The following is a 13,517-nucleotide window of genomic DNA, read 5'->3' on the forward strand; positions in this document are numbered from 1 at the left end:
AAGAGAATCGCTAATTCCGTTACTATCAGTACTGTACAACCTAAATTTCTGTTATCTGTGACCCTGATCTGCTCATTATCGTCATTCTCTGTCATGGCATTTGTGGATTCAGGCGCCGCTTTAAATTTAATGGACTTAGAATTTGCCAGACGTTGTGGTTTTTCCTTACAGCCTTTGCGGAGTCCTATCCCTTTGAGGGGGATTGATGCTACACCATTGGCTAAAAATAAACCTCAGTTTTGGACACAGTTAACCATGTGCATGGCGCCAGCCCATCAGGAAGATTGTCGCTTCCTGGTGTTACATAATTTGCATGATGCTGTTGTGCTGGGGTTTCCATGGTTACAGGTACATAATCCGGTGTTGGATTGGAAATTTATGTCTGTGACTAGTTGGGGTTGTCAGGGGGTTCACGATGACGTTCCTCTGATGTCAATTTCCTCCTCCCCCTCTTCTGAAATTCCTGAGTTTCTGTCAGATTTCCAGGATGTTTTCGATGAGCCCAAGTCCAGTTCCCTTCCACCGCATAGGGACTGTGATTGTGCTATTGATTTGATTCCAGGCTGTAAGTTTCCTAAGGGCCGACTTTTCAACCTGTCTGTGCCTGAACATGCCGCCATGCGGAGCTATGTAAGGGAGTCTTTGGAGAAGGGGCATATTCGGCCATCTTCTTCTCCATTAGGAGCAGGTTTTTTTTTTTTGTTGCCAAGAAGGATGGTTCCTTGAGACCCTGTATTGATTATCGCCTCTTGAATAAGATCACGGTAAAATTCCAATACCCTTTGCCTTTGCTTTCTGATTTGTTTGCCAGAATTAAGGGGGCTAGTTGGTTTACTAAGATTGACCTTCGAGGGGCATATAATCTGGTTCGTATTAAGCAGGGTGGCGAATGGAAAACTGCGTTTAATACGCCCAAGGGCCATTTTGAGTATCTTGTGATGCCATTCGGACTCTCTAATGCCCCATCTGTGTTTCAGTCCTTCATGCATGATATTTTTCGGAATTATCTTGATAAATTCATGATTGTATATTTGGATGATATTTTGATTTTTTCAGATGATTGGGAGTCTCATGTGAAACAAGTTAGGATGGTATTTCAGGTCCTTCGTGACAATGCCTTGTTTGTGAAGGGGTCTAAGTGCCTTTTTGGTGTACAGAAGGTTTCTTTTTTGGGCTTCATTTTTTCTCCATCATCTATAGAAATGGATCCGGCTAAGGTTCAGGCCATTAATGATTAGATCCAGCCCACATCCGTGAAGAGCCTTCAGAAATTTTTGGGCTTTGCTAATTTTTATCGCCGTTTCATTGCCAACTTCTCCAGTGTGGTTAAACCCCTGACCAATTTGACGAGGAAGGGCGCTGATGTAGCTAATTGGTCCTCTGAGGCCGTTTCTGCCTTTCAGGAGCTTAAGCGCCAATTTACTTCTGCCCCTGTGTTGCATCAGCCGGATGTTTCTCTTCCTTTTCAGGTTGAGGTTGACGCTTCTGAGATTGGGGCAGGGGCCGTTTTGTCTCAGAGGAATTCTGATGGTTCCTTGATGAAACCGTGTGCCTTCTTTTCTCGAAAGTTTTCGCCTGCGGAAAGCAATTATGATGTCGGCAACCGTGAGTTGTTGGCTATGAAGTGGGCATTTGAGGAGTGGCGACATTGGCTTGAGGGGGCCAAGCACCGTATTGTGGTCTTGACCGATCATAAGAATCTGATTTACCTCGAGTCTGCCAAACGGCTGAATCCTAGACAGGCCCGATGGTCCCTGTTTTTCTCCCATTTTGATTTTGTTGTCTCGTATCTTCCAGGTTCTAAGAATGTTAAGGCTGATGCCCTCTCTAGGAGTTTCTTGCCTGATTCCCCTGGGATTCTTGAGCCGGTTGGTATTCTTAAGGAGGGGGTGATTCTTTCTGCCATCTCCCCTGATTTGCGACGGGCTCTTCAGGAGTTTCAGGCTGATAAACCTGATCGCTGTCCAGCGGGGAAACTGTTTGTTCCTGACGGATGGACTAGTAAAGTGATTTCTGAGGTTCACTGTTCTGTGTTGGCTGGCCATCCTGGGATTTTTGGTACCAGAGATTTGGTTAGTAGGTGTTGTGAACTCTATTTTTAGGCTCCCTCTAGTGGTCACAAGCGGTACTGTGTAGTGTTGTCTTTCTGCAGGTTGGCTGCATCAGCTGGTTCGTTATCCTTGGTGGGTTTCCTATTTAACTCACCTGGATACTCAGTTCCTTGCCTGCTATCAATGTATTCAGTGCTCTTCAGATTTCTTGTGATTACCTTGCTCCCAGCCTCTCCAAGACAAGCTAAGTTTTTGTCCGTTCATTTTTTGATTATCAGCATTCATCATGTTTCTTGTCCAGCTTGCTAAGATGTGATCTCCTCGCTTGCTGGTTGCTCTAGGGGACTGAGTTTCTCCCCCCACACCGTTAGTTGGTGCGGGGGTTCTTGAAATCTCAGTGTGGATATTTTGTAAGGGTTTTTTACTGACCGCACAGACCCCTTTACTATTTTCTGCTATCTAGTATTAGTGGGCCTCATTTGCTGAATCTGTTTTCACCCCTGTGTATGTGCCTTCCTCTTACCTCACCGTTATTATTTGTTGGGGGCTTCTATATCTTTGGGGATTATTTCTCTGGAGGCAAGAGAGGTCTTTCTTTCTCTTTAGGGGTAGTTAGTTCCTCAGGCTGGCTCGAGACGTCTAGGATTTTTAGGCACGTTCACCGGCTACTTCTAGTGTGTTTGGGTAGGTTCAGATTTGCGGTCAGTCCAGTTTGCCACCTCCCTAGAGCTTGTCCTATGTTTGTTACTTAGCTGGAGTAATTCGTGATCCTCAACCACTAAGGATCATAACAGTAGGTCCTTTTGGTGGCCTTCTTTGTCACGGGATGTGCGTTCTTTTGTGCAGTCCTGTGGGACTTGTGCGCGGGCCAAACCTTGCTGCTCCCGCGCCAGTGGGTTGCTTTTGCCTTTGCCAGTCCCTGAGAGGCCTTGGACGCATATTTCTATGGATCGGATTTCGGATTTATGGATTTCGGATCTTCCTGTTTCCCAGAGGATGTCTGTTATCTGGGTGGTCTGTGACCGGTTTTCTAAGATGGTTCATTTGGTACCTTTGCCTAAGTTGCCTTCCTCTTCTGAGTTGGTTCCTTTGTTTTTTCAGCATGTGGTTTGTTTGCATGGCATTCCGGAGAATATTGTGTCCGATAGAGGTTCCCAGTTTGTTTCTAGGTTTTGGCGGTCCTTTTGTGCTAAGCTGGGCATTGATTTGTCTTTTTCTTCCGCATTTCATCCTCAGAAAAACGGCCAAACCGAGCGAACTAACCAGACTTTGGAAACTTATTTGAGATGCTTTGTGTCTGCCGATCAGAATGATTGGGTGGCTTTCTTGCCATTGGCCGAGTTTGCCCTTAATAATCGGCCTAGTTCTGCTACCTTGGTGTCACCATTCTTTTGTAATTCTGGGTTTCATCCTCGTTTTTCTTCAGGGCAGGTTGAGTCTTCTGATTGTCCTGGGGTGGACTCTGTGGTTGACAGGTTGCAGCAGATTTGGGCTCATGTTGTGGACAATTTGGTGTTGTCTCAGGAGGAGGCTCAGCGTTTTGCCAACCGTCGTCGGTGTGTGGGTTCCCAGCTTCGGGTTGGGGATTTGGTCTCGTTGTCCTCTCGTCATGTTCCTATGAAGGTTTCTTCCCCGAAGTTCAAGCCTCGGTGTATTGGTCCTTATAGGATTTCTGAGATTATCAATCCAATGTCTTTTCGTTTGGCCCTTCCAGCCTCTTTTTCCATCCATAATGTTTTTCATAGATCTTTGTTGCGGAAATATGTGGTGCCCGAGGTTCCCTCTGTTGATCCTCCTGCCCCGGTGTTGATTGATCGGGAGTTGGAATATGTTGTGGAGAAGATCTTGGATTCTCGTTTTTCTAGACGGAGGCTTCAGTATCTTGTCAAGTGGAAGGGTTATGGCCAGGAGGATAATTCTTGGGTTGTTGCCTCCGATGTTCATGCTGACGATTTGGTTCGTGCCTTCCATTTGGCTCGTCCGGATCGGCCTGGGGTCTCTGGTGAGGGTTCGGTGACCCCTCCTCAAGGGGGGGGGGGGTACTGTTGTGAATTCTGTTGTGGGTTCTGCTCTTAGGCTCCCTCCGGTGGTTATAAGTGGTAGTGCTGCTGTTTGTCCTTCACAACAGTCATCAGCTGCTTCCACTTTGGACGGGGCTATATTTAGTCTGGCTCCTTCCTTTATTGAGTGCCAGTTGTCCATTGTTTTCTAGGGATCCACATCTCTGCTTGGTTTCTCCTTCTGGATTGTCCAAATCATCAAAGATAAGTCCTGGCTCTGTTTTTGCAGTCCACATGCGGTGGACTTAATAGTTCTGTGAATTGCTATGTTTTTTCTTGTCCAGCTTTGTCTGTGTTAAGATTTACTCAGCCAAGTTGGAAGCTATGGAGTCACAGAGTTACCCTCCATGCCTTTAGTTAGGTGTGGAGATTTTTGTATTCTCTGTGGTGGATTTTGTAGTATTTTTTATACTGACCGCACAGTACTCTTTCCTGTCTTTTCTTTCTAGGTAGCGTGGCCTCCTTTGCTAAATTCTGTTTTCAGTCTGCGTTTGTAATTTCCCTCTCCTCTCACAGTCAATATTTGTGGGGGGCTGCCTTTCCTTTGAGAATTTTCTCTGAGGCAAGATAGAATTCCTGTTTCTTTCTTTAGGTGTAATTAGTCCTCCGGCCGTGACGAGGTGTCTAGGGAGTGACAGGAACATCCCACGGCTACTTCTAGTTGATGTGTTAAGTTCAGGGTCTGCGGTCAGTATAGAGGCCACCTACTCCAGAGCTCGTCCATGCTGCTCCTAGGCCACCAGTTCATAACAATCACCATCCCACTTCTCTGCATTCTGAAAACCAATTAGAAACCACAATTAAAGAGGATGTGGAGCGCCCCCACACCGCCGCAGGGCCTAGGGGTACCCGGAGCCGGGCCTCTGGGTCTCAGTCCTGGGGTTGTCACAGTGGCTAGACCCGGTCCGTGGCCCTGTCTGTCAGTGGGGGACGTCCGGTGCAATAAGTGGTGTTGTAACGGTGCAGTTGTGCTGTGCAGGTCGCAATAAATAACAAGGACACCAGGTTGCAGTCTCTTTACCTCTTTACTGAAGATCTCTGAGTCCTCAATCCAGAATACGGCTCACCAGGCTGCGCAAGTCCGGCCGGTCCAATGGCACTTCCAGAGTTCTCTTCACAGGAGGAAATCTGTGCCTTCCCCCTAGCGCTATGTGTTGTAGTCCTTCCCTGCTGTGCTTACGGAAAGTACCCCACAACTGTTGTGTCTGTTTCTTAAGTTCCCTCACAACTCGACTAGATGATGTTCTGCTAATCCTCCGTCCCTCCCTGAGGTTCGGGTAGGAACGGCACCCGTTTGACGGGTAGGCCTGGAGTTCTTCCGGGACCCTAGAGTCGCCCCTCTCCCACAACTGCCTCCGTTGTCTGCTTAGGTGTTAAGTGAGACAGCCAACCTGTAATTAGCTGTCCGGCCGTGGTTTGCAGTGTACTTAAAGTCTCTTACTTGCTCGGCGTTCCGGCCACCGACTGTTTGCGCCTCAGAAGGATGTTGCCTCGGTCTAACAGCACGACTCCTTCTGGTCCCAATACTTCTTTACTGTATTCCCGTTGTGCACTGGTTAGTTCTGTTCTGAGGAGTCTGCCAGGATCCCATCCCTGACAGGTCCTCTCACTAGCTCTTCCCAGCTACTTCTCTCTGTCTTCCTGTCCAACCCCCAGTTTTACCATAGTGTGAGGAGTGGCCTACTAGATAGGACCACCCCCCCTGGTGGCCGGAGTGTGAAGTGTAGTGAGGTGTTACCTGGTCAGAGAAACTCCTTAGTGCAATCAGACGTACCATAGCTCCCCATAGTGGCGGAGCCACAGTACTGCAACAACCAGGACTCTGGGGTGCTGCACTCCCCCCCGGTTAAATCCAGTACTCCGGGACTGGGAAAACAAGAACAATAATACATGTTAACAGAAAACACACAAATTTTTGAAATAGCATAACAATTGAACATAACAATGCTTCTCTTTACGGGAGGTGAGGATTCTTGAACGTTGCAAAAGTTAGGTCATGCACAGTTTATGACTCTCAGTTCAGTGGTTGAAACAGCGGGGACCCCGGGTAAACAAAGGGGTCCCCCTTATGAAAGTTTTTGAGCAATTCACCGTCCATTACTCTATTGTCCATTTAAAACCTGTAACAAAAATACACACAAAAACATTCTTAACTAAAGAGCAGCCCTTATTAATACCTCCAAGGTTTGTAGCGGAGGGGAGTTTGGTTTTGAGTGCTGCGTGTGGACCTTCGCCGCGCAGGGGTTGCTATTGGCCTAACAGGGCCCGCTATGCTTGCTACCGTTGGTGTAGTGCACTGTCTTCTAGCTACACTTCTAGTGAGTCTGGGTAGCACTGGCAGGTTGGGGCTCTCAGAGCTGCTGCTATCAACAGTGGGTACAGCAGATTCACTGATAGCAGAGGGAGGATTTGCCGGTTCAACGGTTGGCATGGCTTCATCAGGTAAGGCCTGTTGAGGTAGCGGGGCCGGATGATCTGGTATCACCATTGTTTCTGGTGGGTCCGGCTGTTGAAACATTAGAACAGGCACCACGAGGGCTTGGTTTATCTGAGTCCAGGACTGGGGAAAGTCACCAAGGACGGTGTGGAACATCTTCTCCTTTTCTACCGGCGGGGAGATTTCTGGGGCCGTGCCCCTCTCTTTCAACTTATCGGGGCAGACCTTAAGGTGATCCCTGGATACCGCTGCCGAGGTCTCCCCTCTGTCTTTGCTGATGAGACAGACTTTTGTGTTGTCGAAGTCGGATGGCAGGATGGTGTACGGTTCCGCTTCCCATTGGTCATCAAGCTTGTGTAATCTCCTCTTTCGTTTAAGTACTTGCTCGCCAGGTGACAGGGGAATCGCAGGAGCGTGTTGGTTGTAGTCTCTTTCCTGTTTTTGCCTAGCCTGGGCGAGACTTCTTTCTACACACTCCTGTACTTCGCGGTACCTTCGCTGCCTTTCTGCATCCCAATCTGCATCCGGCGAGGTATCTTCGGGTACTAGGACCCCCATGTCCAGATCAACGGGTAACCGACTAGATCTTCCTCGCATCAGGTACGCTGGGGTACAGTTGGTGGAACTTACTGGGATGTGATTGTACATATCCACCAGGTCAGGCAACTTTGTCGGCCACAGGTTCCGTTCCTCCACGGGTAAGGTCTTCAATAAATCAATTACCACTTGGTTCATCTTCTCGCACATCCCGTTGGTTTGAGGATGGTACGGTGTGGTTCTGATCTTCTTACACCCGTACAGTTGGCAGAATTCTTGGAACACTTCCGCTTCGAATGCAGGTCCTTGATCGGTCTGTACTTTCTCTAGGTAGCCATGGGGCCTACAAAAGTGTTGCTGGAAGGCCCTGGCGGCAGTCCTGGCCGTTAGATCCTTGACAGGCACAACCACCAAAAACCTGGAGTAGTGGTCCACGATGGTAAGGGCGTAGATATAGCCCGACCGGCTAGGTGTCAGCTTCACATGATCCAGCGCGACCAGTTCGAGCGGCCGTTTGGTGATGATAGGCCGCAGGGGAGCCCGTTGACTGTCACGGTCTTTCCTGCGCAGACTACATGGACCACACTCCCGACACCACTTCTCAATGGTTCTCTTCATGCCAATCCAATAGAACCTCCCTCGGAGTAGCTTCTCCAGCTTCCTCCATCCGAAGTGTCCGGCTCCATCATGGTAGGCTCCCAGAACCATGGGCGCATCTCGCCTTGGCACCACTATCTGCCACACCAATTCATGAGTACGTGGGTCGATGCTCCTCCTGCACAGCTTGCCATCATGGATAAACAGCTTGCTTCTCCCCTTCCACAGCTGTTGGGTTTCTTGTGGATCATCTGGGCCAGGGTGTAACCCAGCCTGCGTCAAGAGCTCCTTCACCTGACGGACCGCGGGGTCACTATCCTGGGTTTCTGCCCATCCGTGGTGGGGCAGGGGATTCAGCGTGGCATCCGGTTGGTTCTTGTGCCTGTTCTTCACATGGTGAGAGTTCTGAGTGGCTTTGGGGCGATGGAAGGCAGGCAGCTCCACCTCTTCAAGTGCCTCCGGGTCTTCTCCCACTTCTGGTAAATTGGGCATTCGGGACAGAGCATCGGCATTGGCATTCTGGTGTCCTGCCCGATATTTGATGGTGAAATCATAGTTGGACAGCCGGGCCATCCACCGCTGTTCCAAAGCCCCGAGTTTGGCAGTATCCAGATGCGTTAGCGGATTGTTGTCTGTGAAGACGGTGAATTTTGCTGAGGCCAGGTAGTGCTTAAACCTCTCTGTCACTGCCCAGACAAGGGCAAGGAATTCCAGTTTGAAGGAACTGTAGTTGTCAGGGTTCCTTTCCGTGGGACGGAGTTTCCTGCTGGCGTAAGCGATCACTCTTTCTTTGCCTTTCTGGACTTGAGACAGCACGGCTCCTAGTCCCACATTACTGGCATCTGTGTACAGCACAAACGGTTGGTCGTATTCGGGGTAAGCCAGTACCTCTTCTCCCGTCAGCGCCGACTTCAAGCAGGTGAAGGATTCCTCCAGCTCCCCGTTCCAGTCAAAGGGGGTGTTCTTCCCCTTGGTCTTCTTTGGTTGGCCCACCAACAGGTTTTGCAAGGGTGCGGCCTTCTTGGTGAAGTCTTTAATGAACCTCCGGTAATAGCCTACCAGCCCGAGGAACTGCCGGACTTCGTGGAGGTCACTGGGCTTTGGCCAGTCCTTGATCACTGTGACCTTGTCGGGGTCTGGGGCCACTCCTTCAGCGCTCACCACATGGCCCAGGTACTGCACTTTAGGTTTCAGCAGATGACACTTGGACGGTTTCACTTTTAGGCCGAAGTTGGACAAGGCTTCAAACACCTCCCAGGCAGCACTCCATCATCCTCTGGAACGTTCCGGGAGCATTGCACAATCCGAAGGGCATGTAGTTGAACTCACAGAGACCCATTGGCGTCGTGAAGGCCGTCTTCTCTTTGTCCGCCTCCGCTACAGGAACCTGCCAGTACCCACTGGTGAGATCTAAGGTAGAGAAGTAGTTAGCAGATTTTAAGGCAGCCAGAGACTCCTCTATCCTGGGCAGTGGGTATGCGTCCTTATGTGTAATGCGATTCAACTGCCTGTAATCAACACACATCCTCATTGTACCATCTTTCTTTTTAACAAGGACTAACGGAGCTGCCCAGGGGCTGCAGCTGTCTCTCACCACCCCAGCCTCCTTCATTTCCCGCAACATGTCCTTGGCACACTGGTAATGAGCTGGGGGTACAGGGCGATATCTCTCTTTTATGGGTCGGTGATCTCCCGTGGGGATGTGATGTTGGATCCCTTTCACCTGCCCAAAATCTGAGGGGTGTTTGCTGAATACCTGCTCGTACTTGTGTACCACCCTGTAAGCCCCCTGTATTTGATGAGATGGGGTAGAGTCAGTGCCCACATGCAATTCCCGACACCAGTCTTTCGAGTGCTCTGCAGAACCTTTGTTCTCCGCCACGTTTGACGGGACCAAGGGTTCAGGTGTCTGTATTACACTATTATTGACAGTGAACAGTTTGGCGAGCGTGGTATACTTGGTTAGGTGGACCTCTTCCTCCCCACAATTGAGGACACGTACGGGCACTCTCCCCTGACGGACGTCGACCACCCCCCGGGCTGTCAGAACAGTAGGCCTATTGTCTGAATATACGGGTTCTACCAAGGCCTGGTAGTCCTTACCCCTGAGGCCTATGGCTCCTCGACACCATATTAACATTTCACTCTTGGGGGGTATCGCGATGGGGTTTGAATCACTCACAGTGACACGACCAATCTCACCACCAGTCAGCTCTACCTGCTGTCTCTGCATTAGAGCTCTGATTTCCTTCTGCAGGGCACGTTGCTCACTGTGGCCAGCGGTTTCTGACACCTGTTGCAACAAAACAATCACTTCTGCAAGACAATTTTCTATAACATTAGTACCAAGAGTCATCATGGGATTACATTCTCGACGATCAATATCTACAATCACAATCCCTTGGGCTTTCAATTCCACCCGCCCCACTTTGATGGTGACCTCCTTATACCCCACTTGTGGCAACGGCTGACCATTACTGGCGATTATGGTGAAATCATCGTCAGGGCCACGAGTAATATCAGCGTCCTCCCAATACCGTTTGTAGAGCACGTAAGGTATAGTCGTCACCTGAGAACCGGTGTCCAGCAAAGCATTCAAAGGGATTCCATCAATCACTACAGGGAGAACTGGTCGTCCTCCAATATACTTGGTTCTCCAATGCTGCGGGCCTGACCGTCCTACTCCTGGGGGTTGGCCCTTTGCCCCAGGGGTTGCTCGTTTAAAGGACAGTACCTTGCAAGATGGCCCACCCGGTGACATCGGCGGCAGATGGGTCGTCCGTCCTGATGGAAGCGATCGCTGTCCCGGCCTCTGGTCGGTGGGGTCCTCTTCTGTCGCGTCCAGGGAACATCCTCGGGTCCGGAGGCTAGCTGGATCTTTTCTTTGGGGGCCTCCTGTAGGGACTGCACCGTCCGGGCTAGGGCAGCAACGCTCTTGGTCAGCTCCTGCATCTGAAGACGGAGTCCTGCAGGGGAGTCGTCCTCGAAGCTCTGGGCATCGGCCTCCGCGGCAACTGGGGTATCCGATGCCACCTCCTGGTGGTATGTGAGAGCGGGGCGCCTGGGTGGTATTGCGCGGCTGGGCTGTCGCTCCTGCAATGCCTGGATAGCTTTATCTTTAAACTGCGCAAAAGTCAAGTCTGGATTTTGCATGGCCAGGAAGTGCAATTGGCCCCGCTGGTGACTGCACAGGAGCCCCTCAATGAACCGCTCCTTCAGGATTTTATCCTCATCCTGCATGCTGCCGGGGTCACTCTGCTTAATGGCCCGCATCGCTTCCTGGAGATTAAGGGCATAGTCCCGTAAGCTATCCTGTGGCCTTTGTTTGCATCCATAAAAAGTCAGTTTAATTTCTGTAGCAGTGCGAGTATCAAAGGTGGCTTTAAGCTTGGCAAAAATCTGTTGTGCAGTTTCTTTATCCTCAGCGGGCCAGGATTTCAATTCTCTCAGAGCCGCCCCAAAGAGTTGGCCGGTTATCATATGGACCTTCTGAGGCTCGGTTAGGGGATAGAACTCGAGCAGGCTGGAGAGCCCCTCTTTAAAGTCAGTGAACGTATGCGACTCCCCAGAGTATCGCGGAAGCCAGGCCGCTCCGGGCAGGTACGGCATAGAGAAGGGCATTATGGCTTTTGTGTTAGCGGCAGCGTCCGGGTGGCTGGGAGGAACAGCGGGTTCTGCGGCTACCGGTGGTGGTATTAGGGCCGCGGCTCCGTCCGCTGCGGGGACCGGAGCTGCCCCTGCGTCCGCGGCTGCGACCGCCACCTCCTCTCCTCCCGACTCAGACATGGCTGTCCCTTCCTCCCACTAACCTGCTGGAGGTCGGAGTTCCTCTTCCGGGATTGGCGCCTTACCGCGCTTTCCGTTCCGCTCTTCTTTTGGCTGATTCCGCCCACGTAGCTAAGGCTCCTCACTCCGTGCGCGGCAATGGCGAATTTTGGCGGTAAATGGCAGTACACAGTCTTTTCAATAAAGTACAGTTCAAGCGCAATAAATCACAGTTCCAAAGCACACATGACCTGATTCTTCAGGCTTAAGTAGATCCTGTTCGTGACGCCAAGTTGGAGCGCCCCCACACCGCCGCAGGGCCTAGGGGTACCCGGAGCCGGGCCTCTGGGTCTCAGTCCTGGGGTTGTCACGGTGGCTAGACCCGGTCCGTGGCCCTGTCTGTCAGTGGGGGACGTCCGGTGCAATAAGTGGTGTTGTAACGGTGCAGTTGTGGGGTGCAGGTCGCAATAAATAACAAGGACACCAGGTTGCAGTCTCTTTACCTCCTTACTGAAGATCTCTGAGTCCTCAATCCAGAATACGGCTCACCAGGCTGCGCAAGTCCGGCCGGTCCAATGGCACTTCCAGAGTTCTCTTCACAGGAGGAAATCTGTGCCTTCCCCCTAGCGCTATGTGTTGTAGTCCTTCCCTGCTGTGCTTACGGAAAGTACCCCACAACTGTTGTGTCTGTTTCTTAAGTTCCCTCACAACTCGACTAGATGATGTTCTGCTAATCCTCCGTCCCTCCCTGAGGTTCGGGTAGGAACGGCACCCGTTTGACGGGTAGGCCTGGAGTTCTTCCGGGACCCTAGAGTCGCCCCTCTCCCACAACTGCCTCCGTTGTCTGCTTAGGTGTTAAGTGAGACAGCCAACCTGTAATTAGCTGTCCGGCCGTGGTTTGCAGTGTACTTAAAGTCTCTTACTTGCTCGGCGTTCCGGCCACCGACTGTTTGCGCCTCAGAAGGATGTTGCCTCGGTCTAACAGCACGACTCCTTCTGGTCCCAATACTTCTTTACTGTATTCCCGTTGTGCACTGGTTAGTTCTGTTCTGAGGAGTCTGCCAGGATCCCATCCCTGACAGGTCCTCTCACTAGCTCTTCCCAGCTACTTCTCTCTGTCTTCCTGTCCAACCCCCAGTTTTACCATAGTGTGAGGAGTGGCCTACTAGATAGGACCACCCCCCCTGGTGGTCGGAGTGTGAAGTGTAGTGAGGTGTTACCTGGTCAGAGAAACTCCTAAGTGCAATCAGACGTACCATAGCTCCCCATAGTGGCGGAGCCACAGTACTGCAACAACCAGGACTCTGGGGTGCTGCAGATGCATTGCAGGCAGAACACGAGGACATGGAGCAAGGACCCATACAGGGGGATTACACTCAGCCCAGCCTCAGGTCTTCCCAACGTGGATTGGTAGACAATGAGGAGGAAGAACAGGAGCTACTTTCATGTGCTGTAGACGGTACTACAAGCACAGCTGTCATACCGTGTGTCCAGCGGGGATGGCCTGACGACAGGTAGGAGGAGGACAATATGGTCAGTTGTCCTGTTGTTGAAGACACATGTCACACTTTGGCCATATGGACTGAAAAAAACAGCGATCAATGATAATCTTTTACACAGCAGATGACTATATACAGTACATAGCTTGACAGCAAAAGATATAAGATGATACTTATGGTTGATGTGAAGTTTTTTTCAGTCCATATGGCCAAAGTGTGACATTTTTTAATACTTCACTTTGGCCTAACTTTTACATATTTCTTGCTAGTTGACATCTAATCATCAGTAGGGTCAACTTAAGGATAGCCGCCGCCGAGTGGGGGCGCCATATCCGCTGACAAGTAGGGTGCCAACCTCCACAGGCTAGGCAGGCAAACAAATAGTGGACAGCATTAGTTTTTGTCACATTTAGTTTTTCACAAGCACTTTTTAGTTTTGCACCATTGTCTGTGTCCGTGTTCTAGCACCCTTTATTGATTTTGCCTCATCAAACAGAGGATTTGTTGTCCTATAACATTTTCCTGTCATGCATGGCTGCAGGCTTATCTGAAACACTAGAATCAGTGCGCA

Source organism: Ranitomeya variabilis, chromosome 4 (assembly GCF_051348905.1).
Source record: "Ranitomeya variabilis isolate aRanVar5 chromosome 4, aRanVar5.hap1, whole genome shotgun sequence".
NCBI lineage: Eukaryota > Metazoa > Chordata > Amphibia > Anura > Dendrobatidae > Ranitomeya > Ranitomeya variabilis.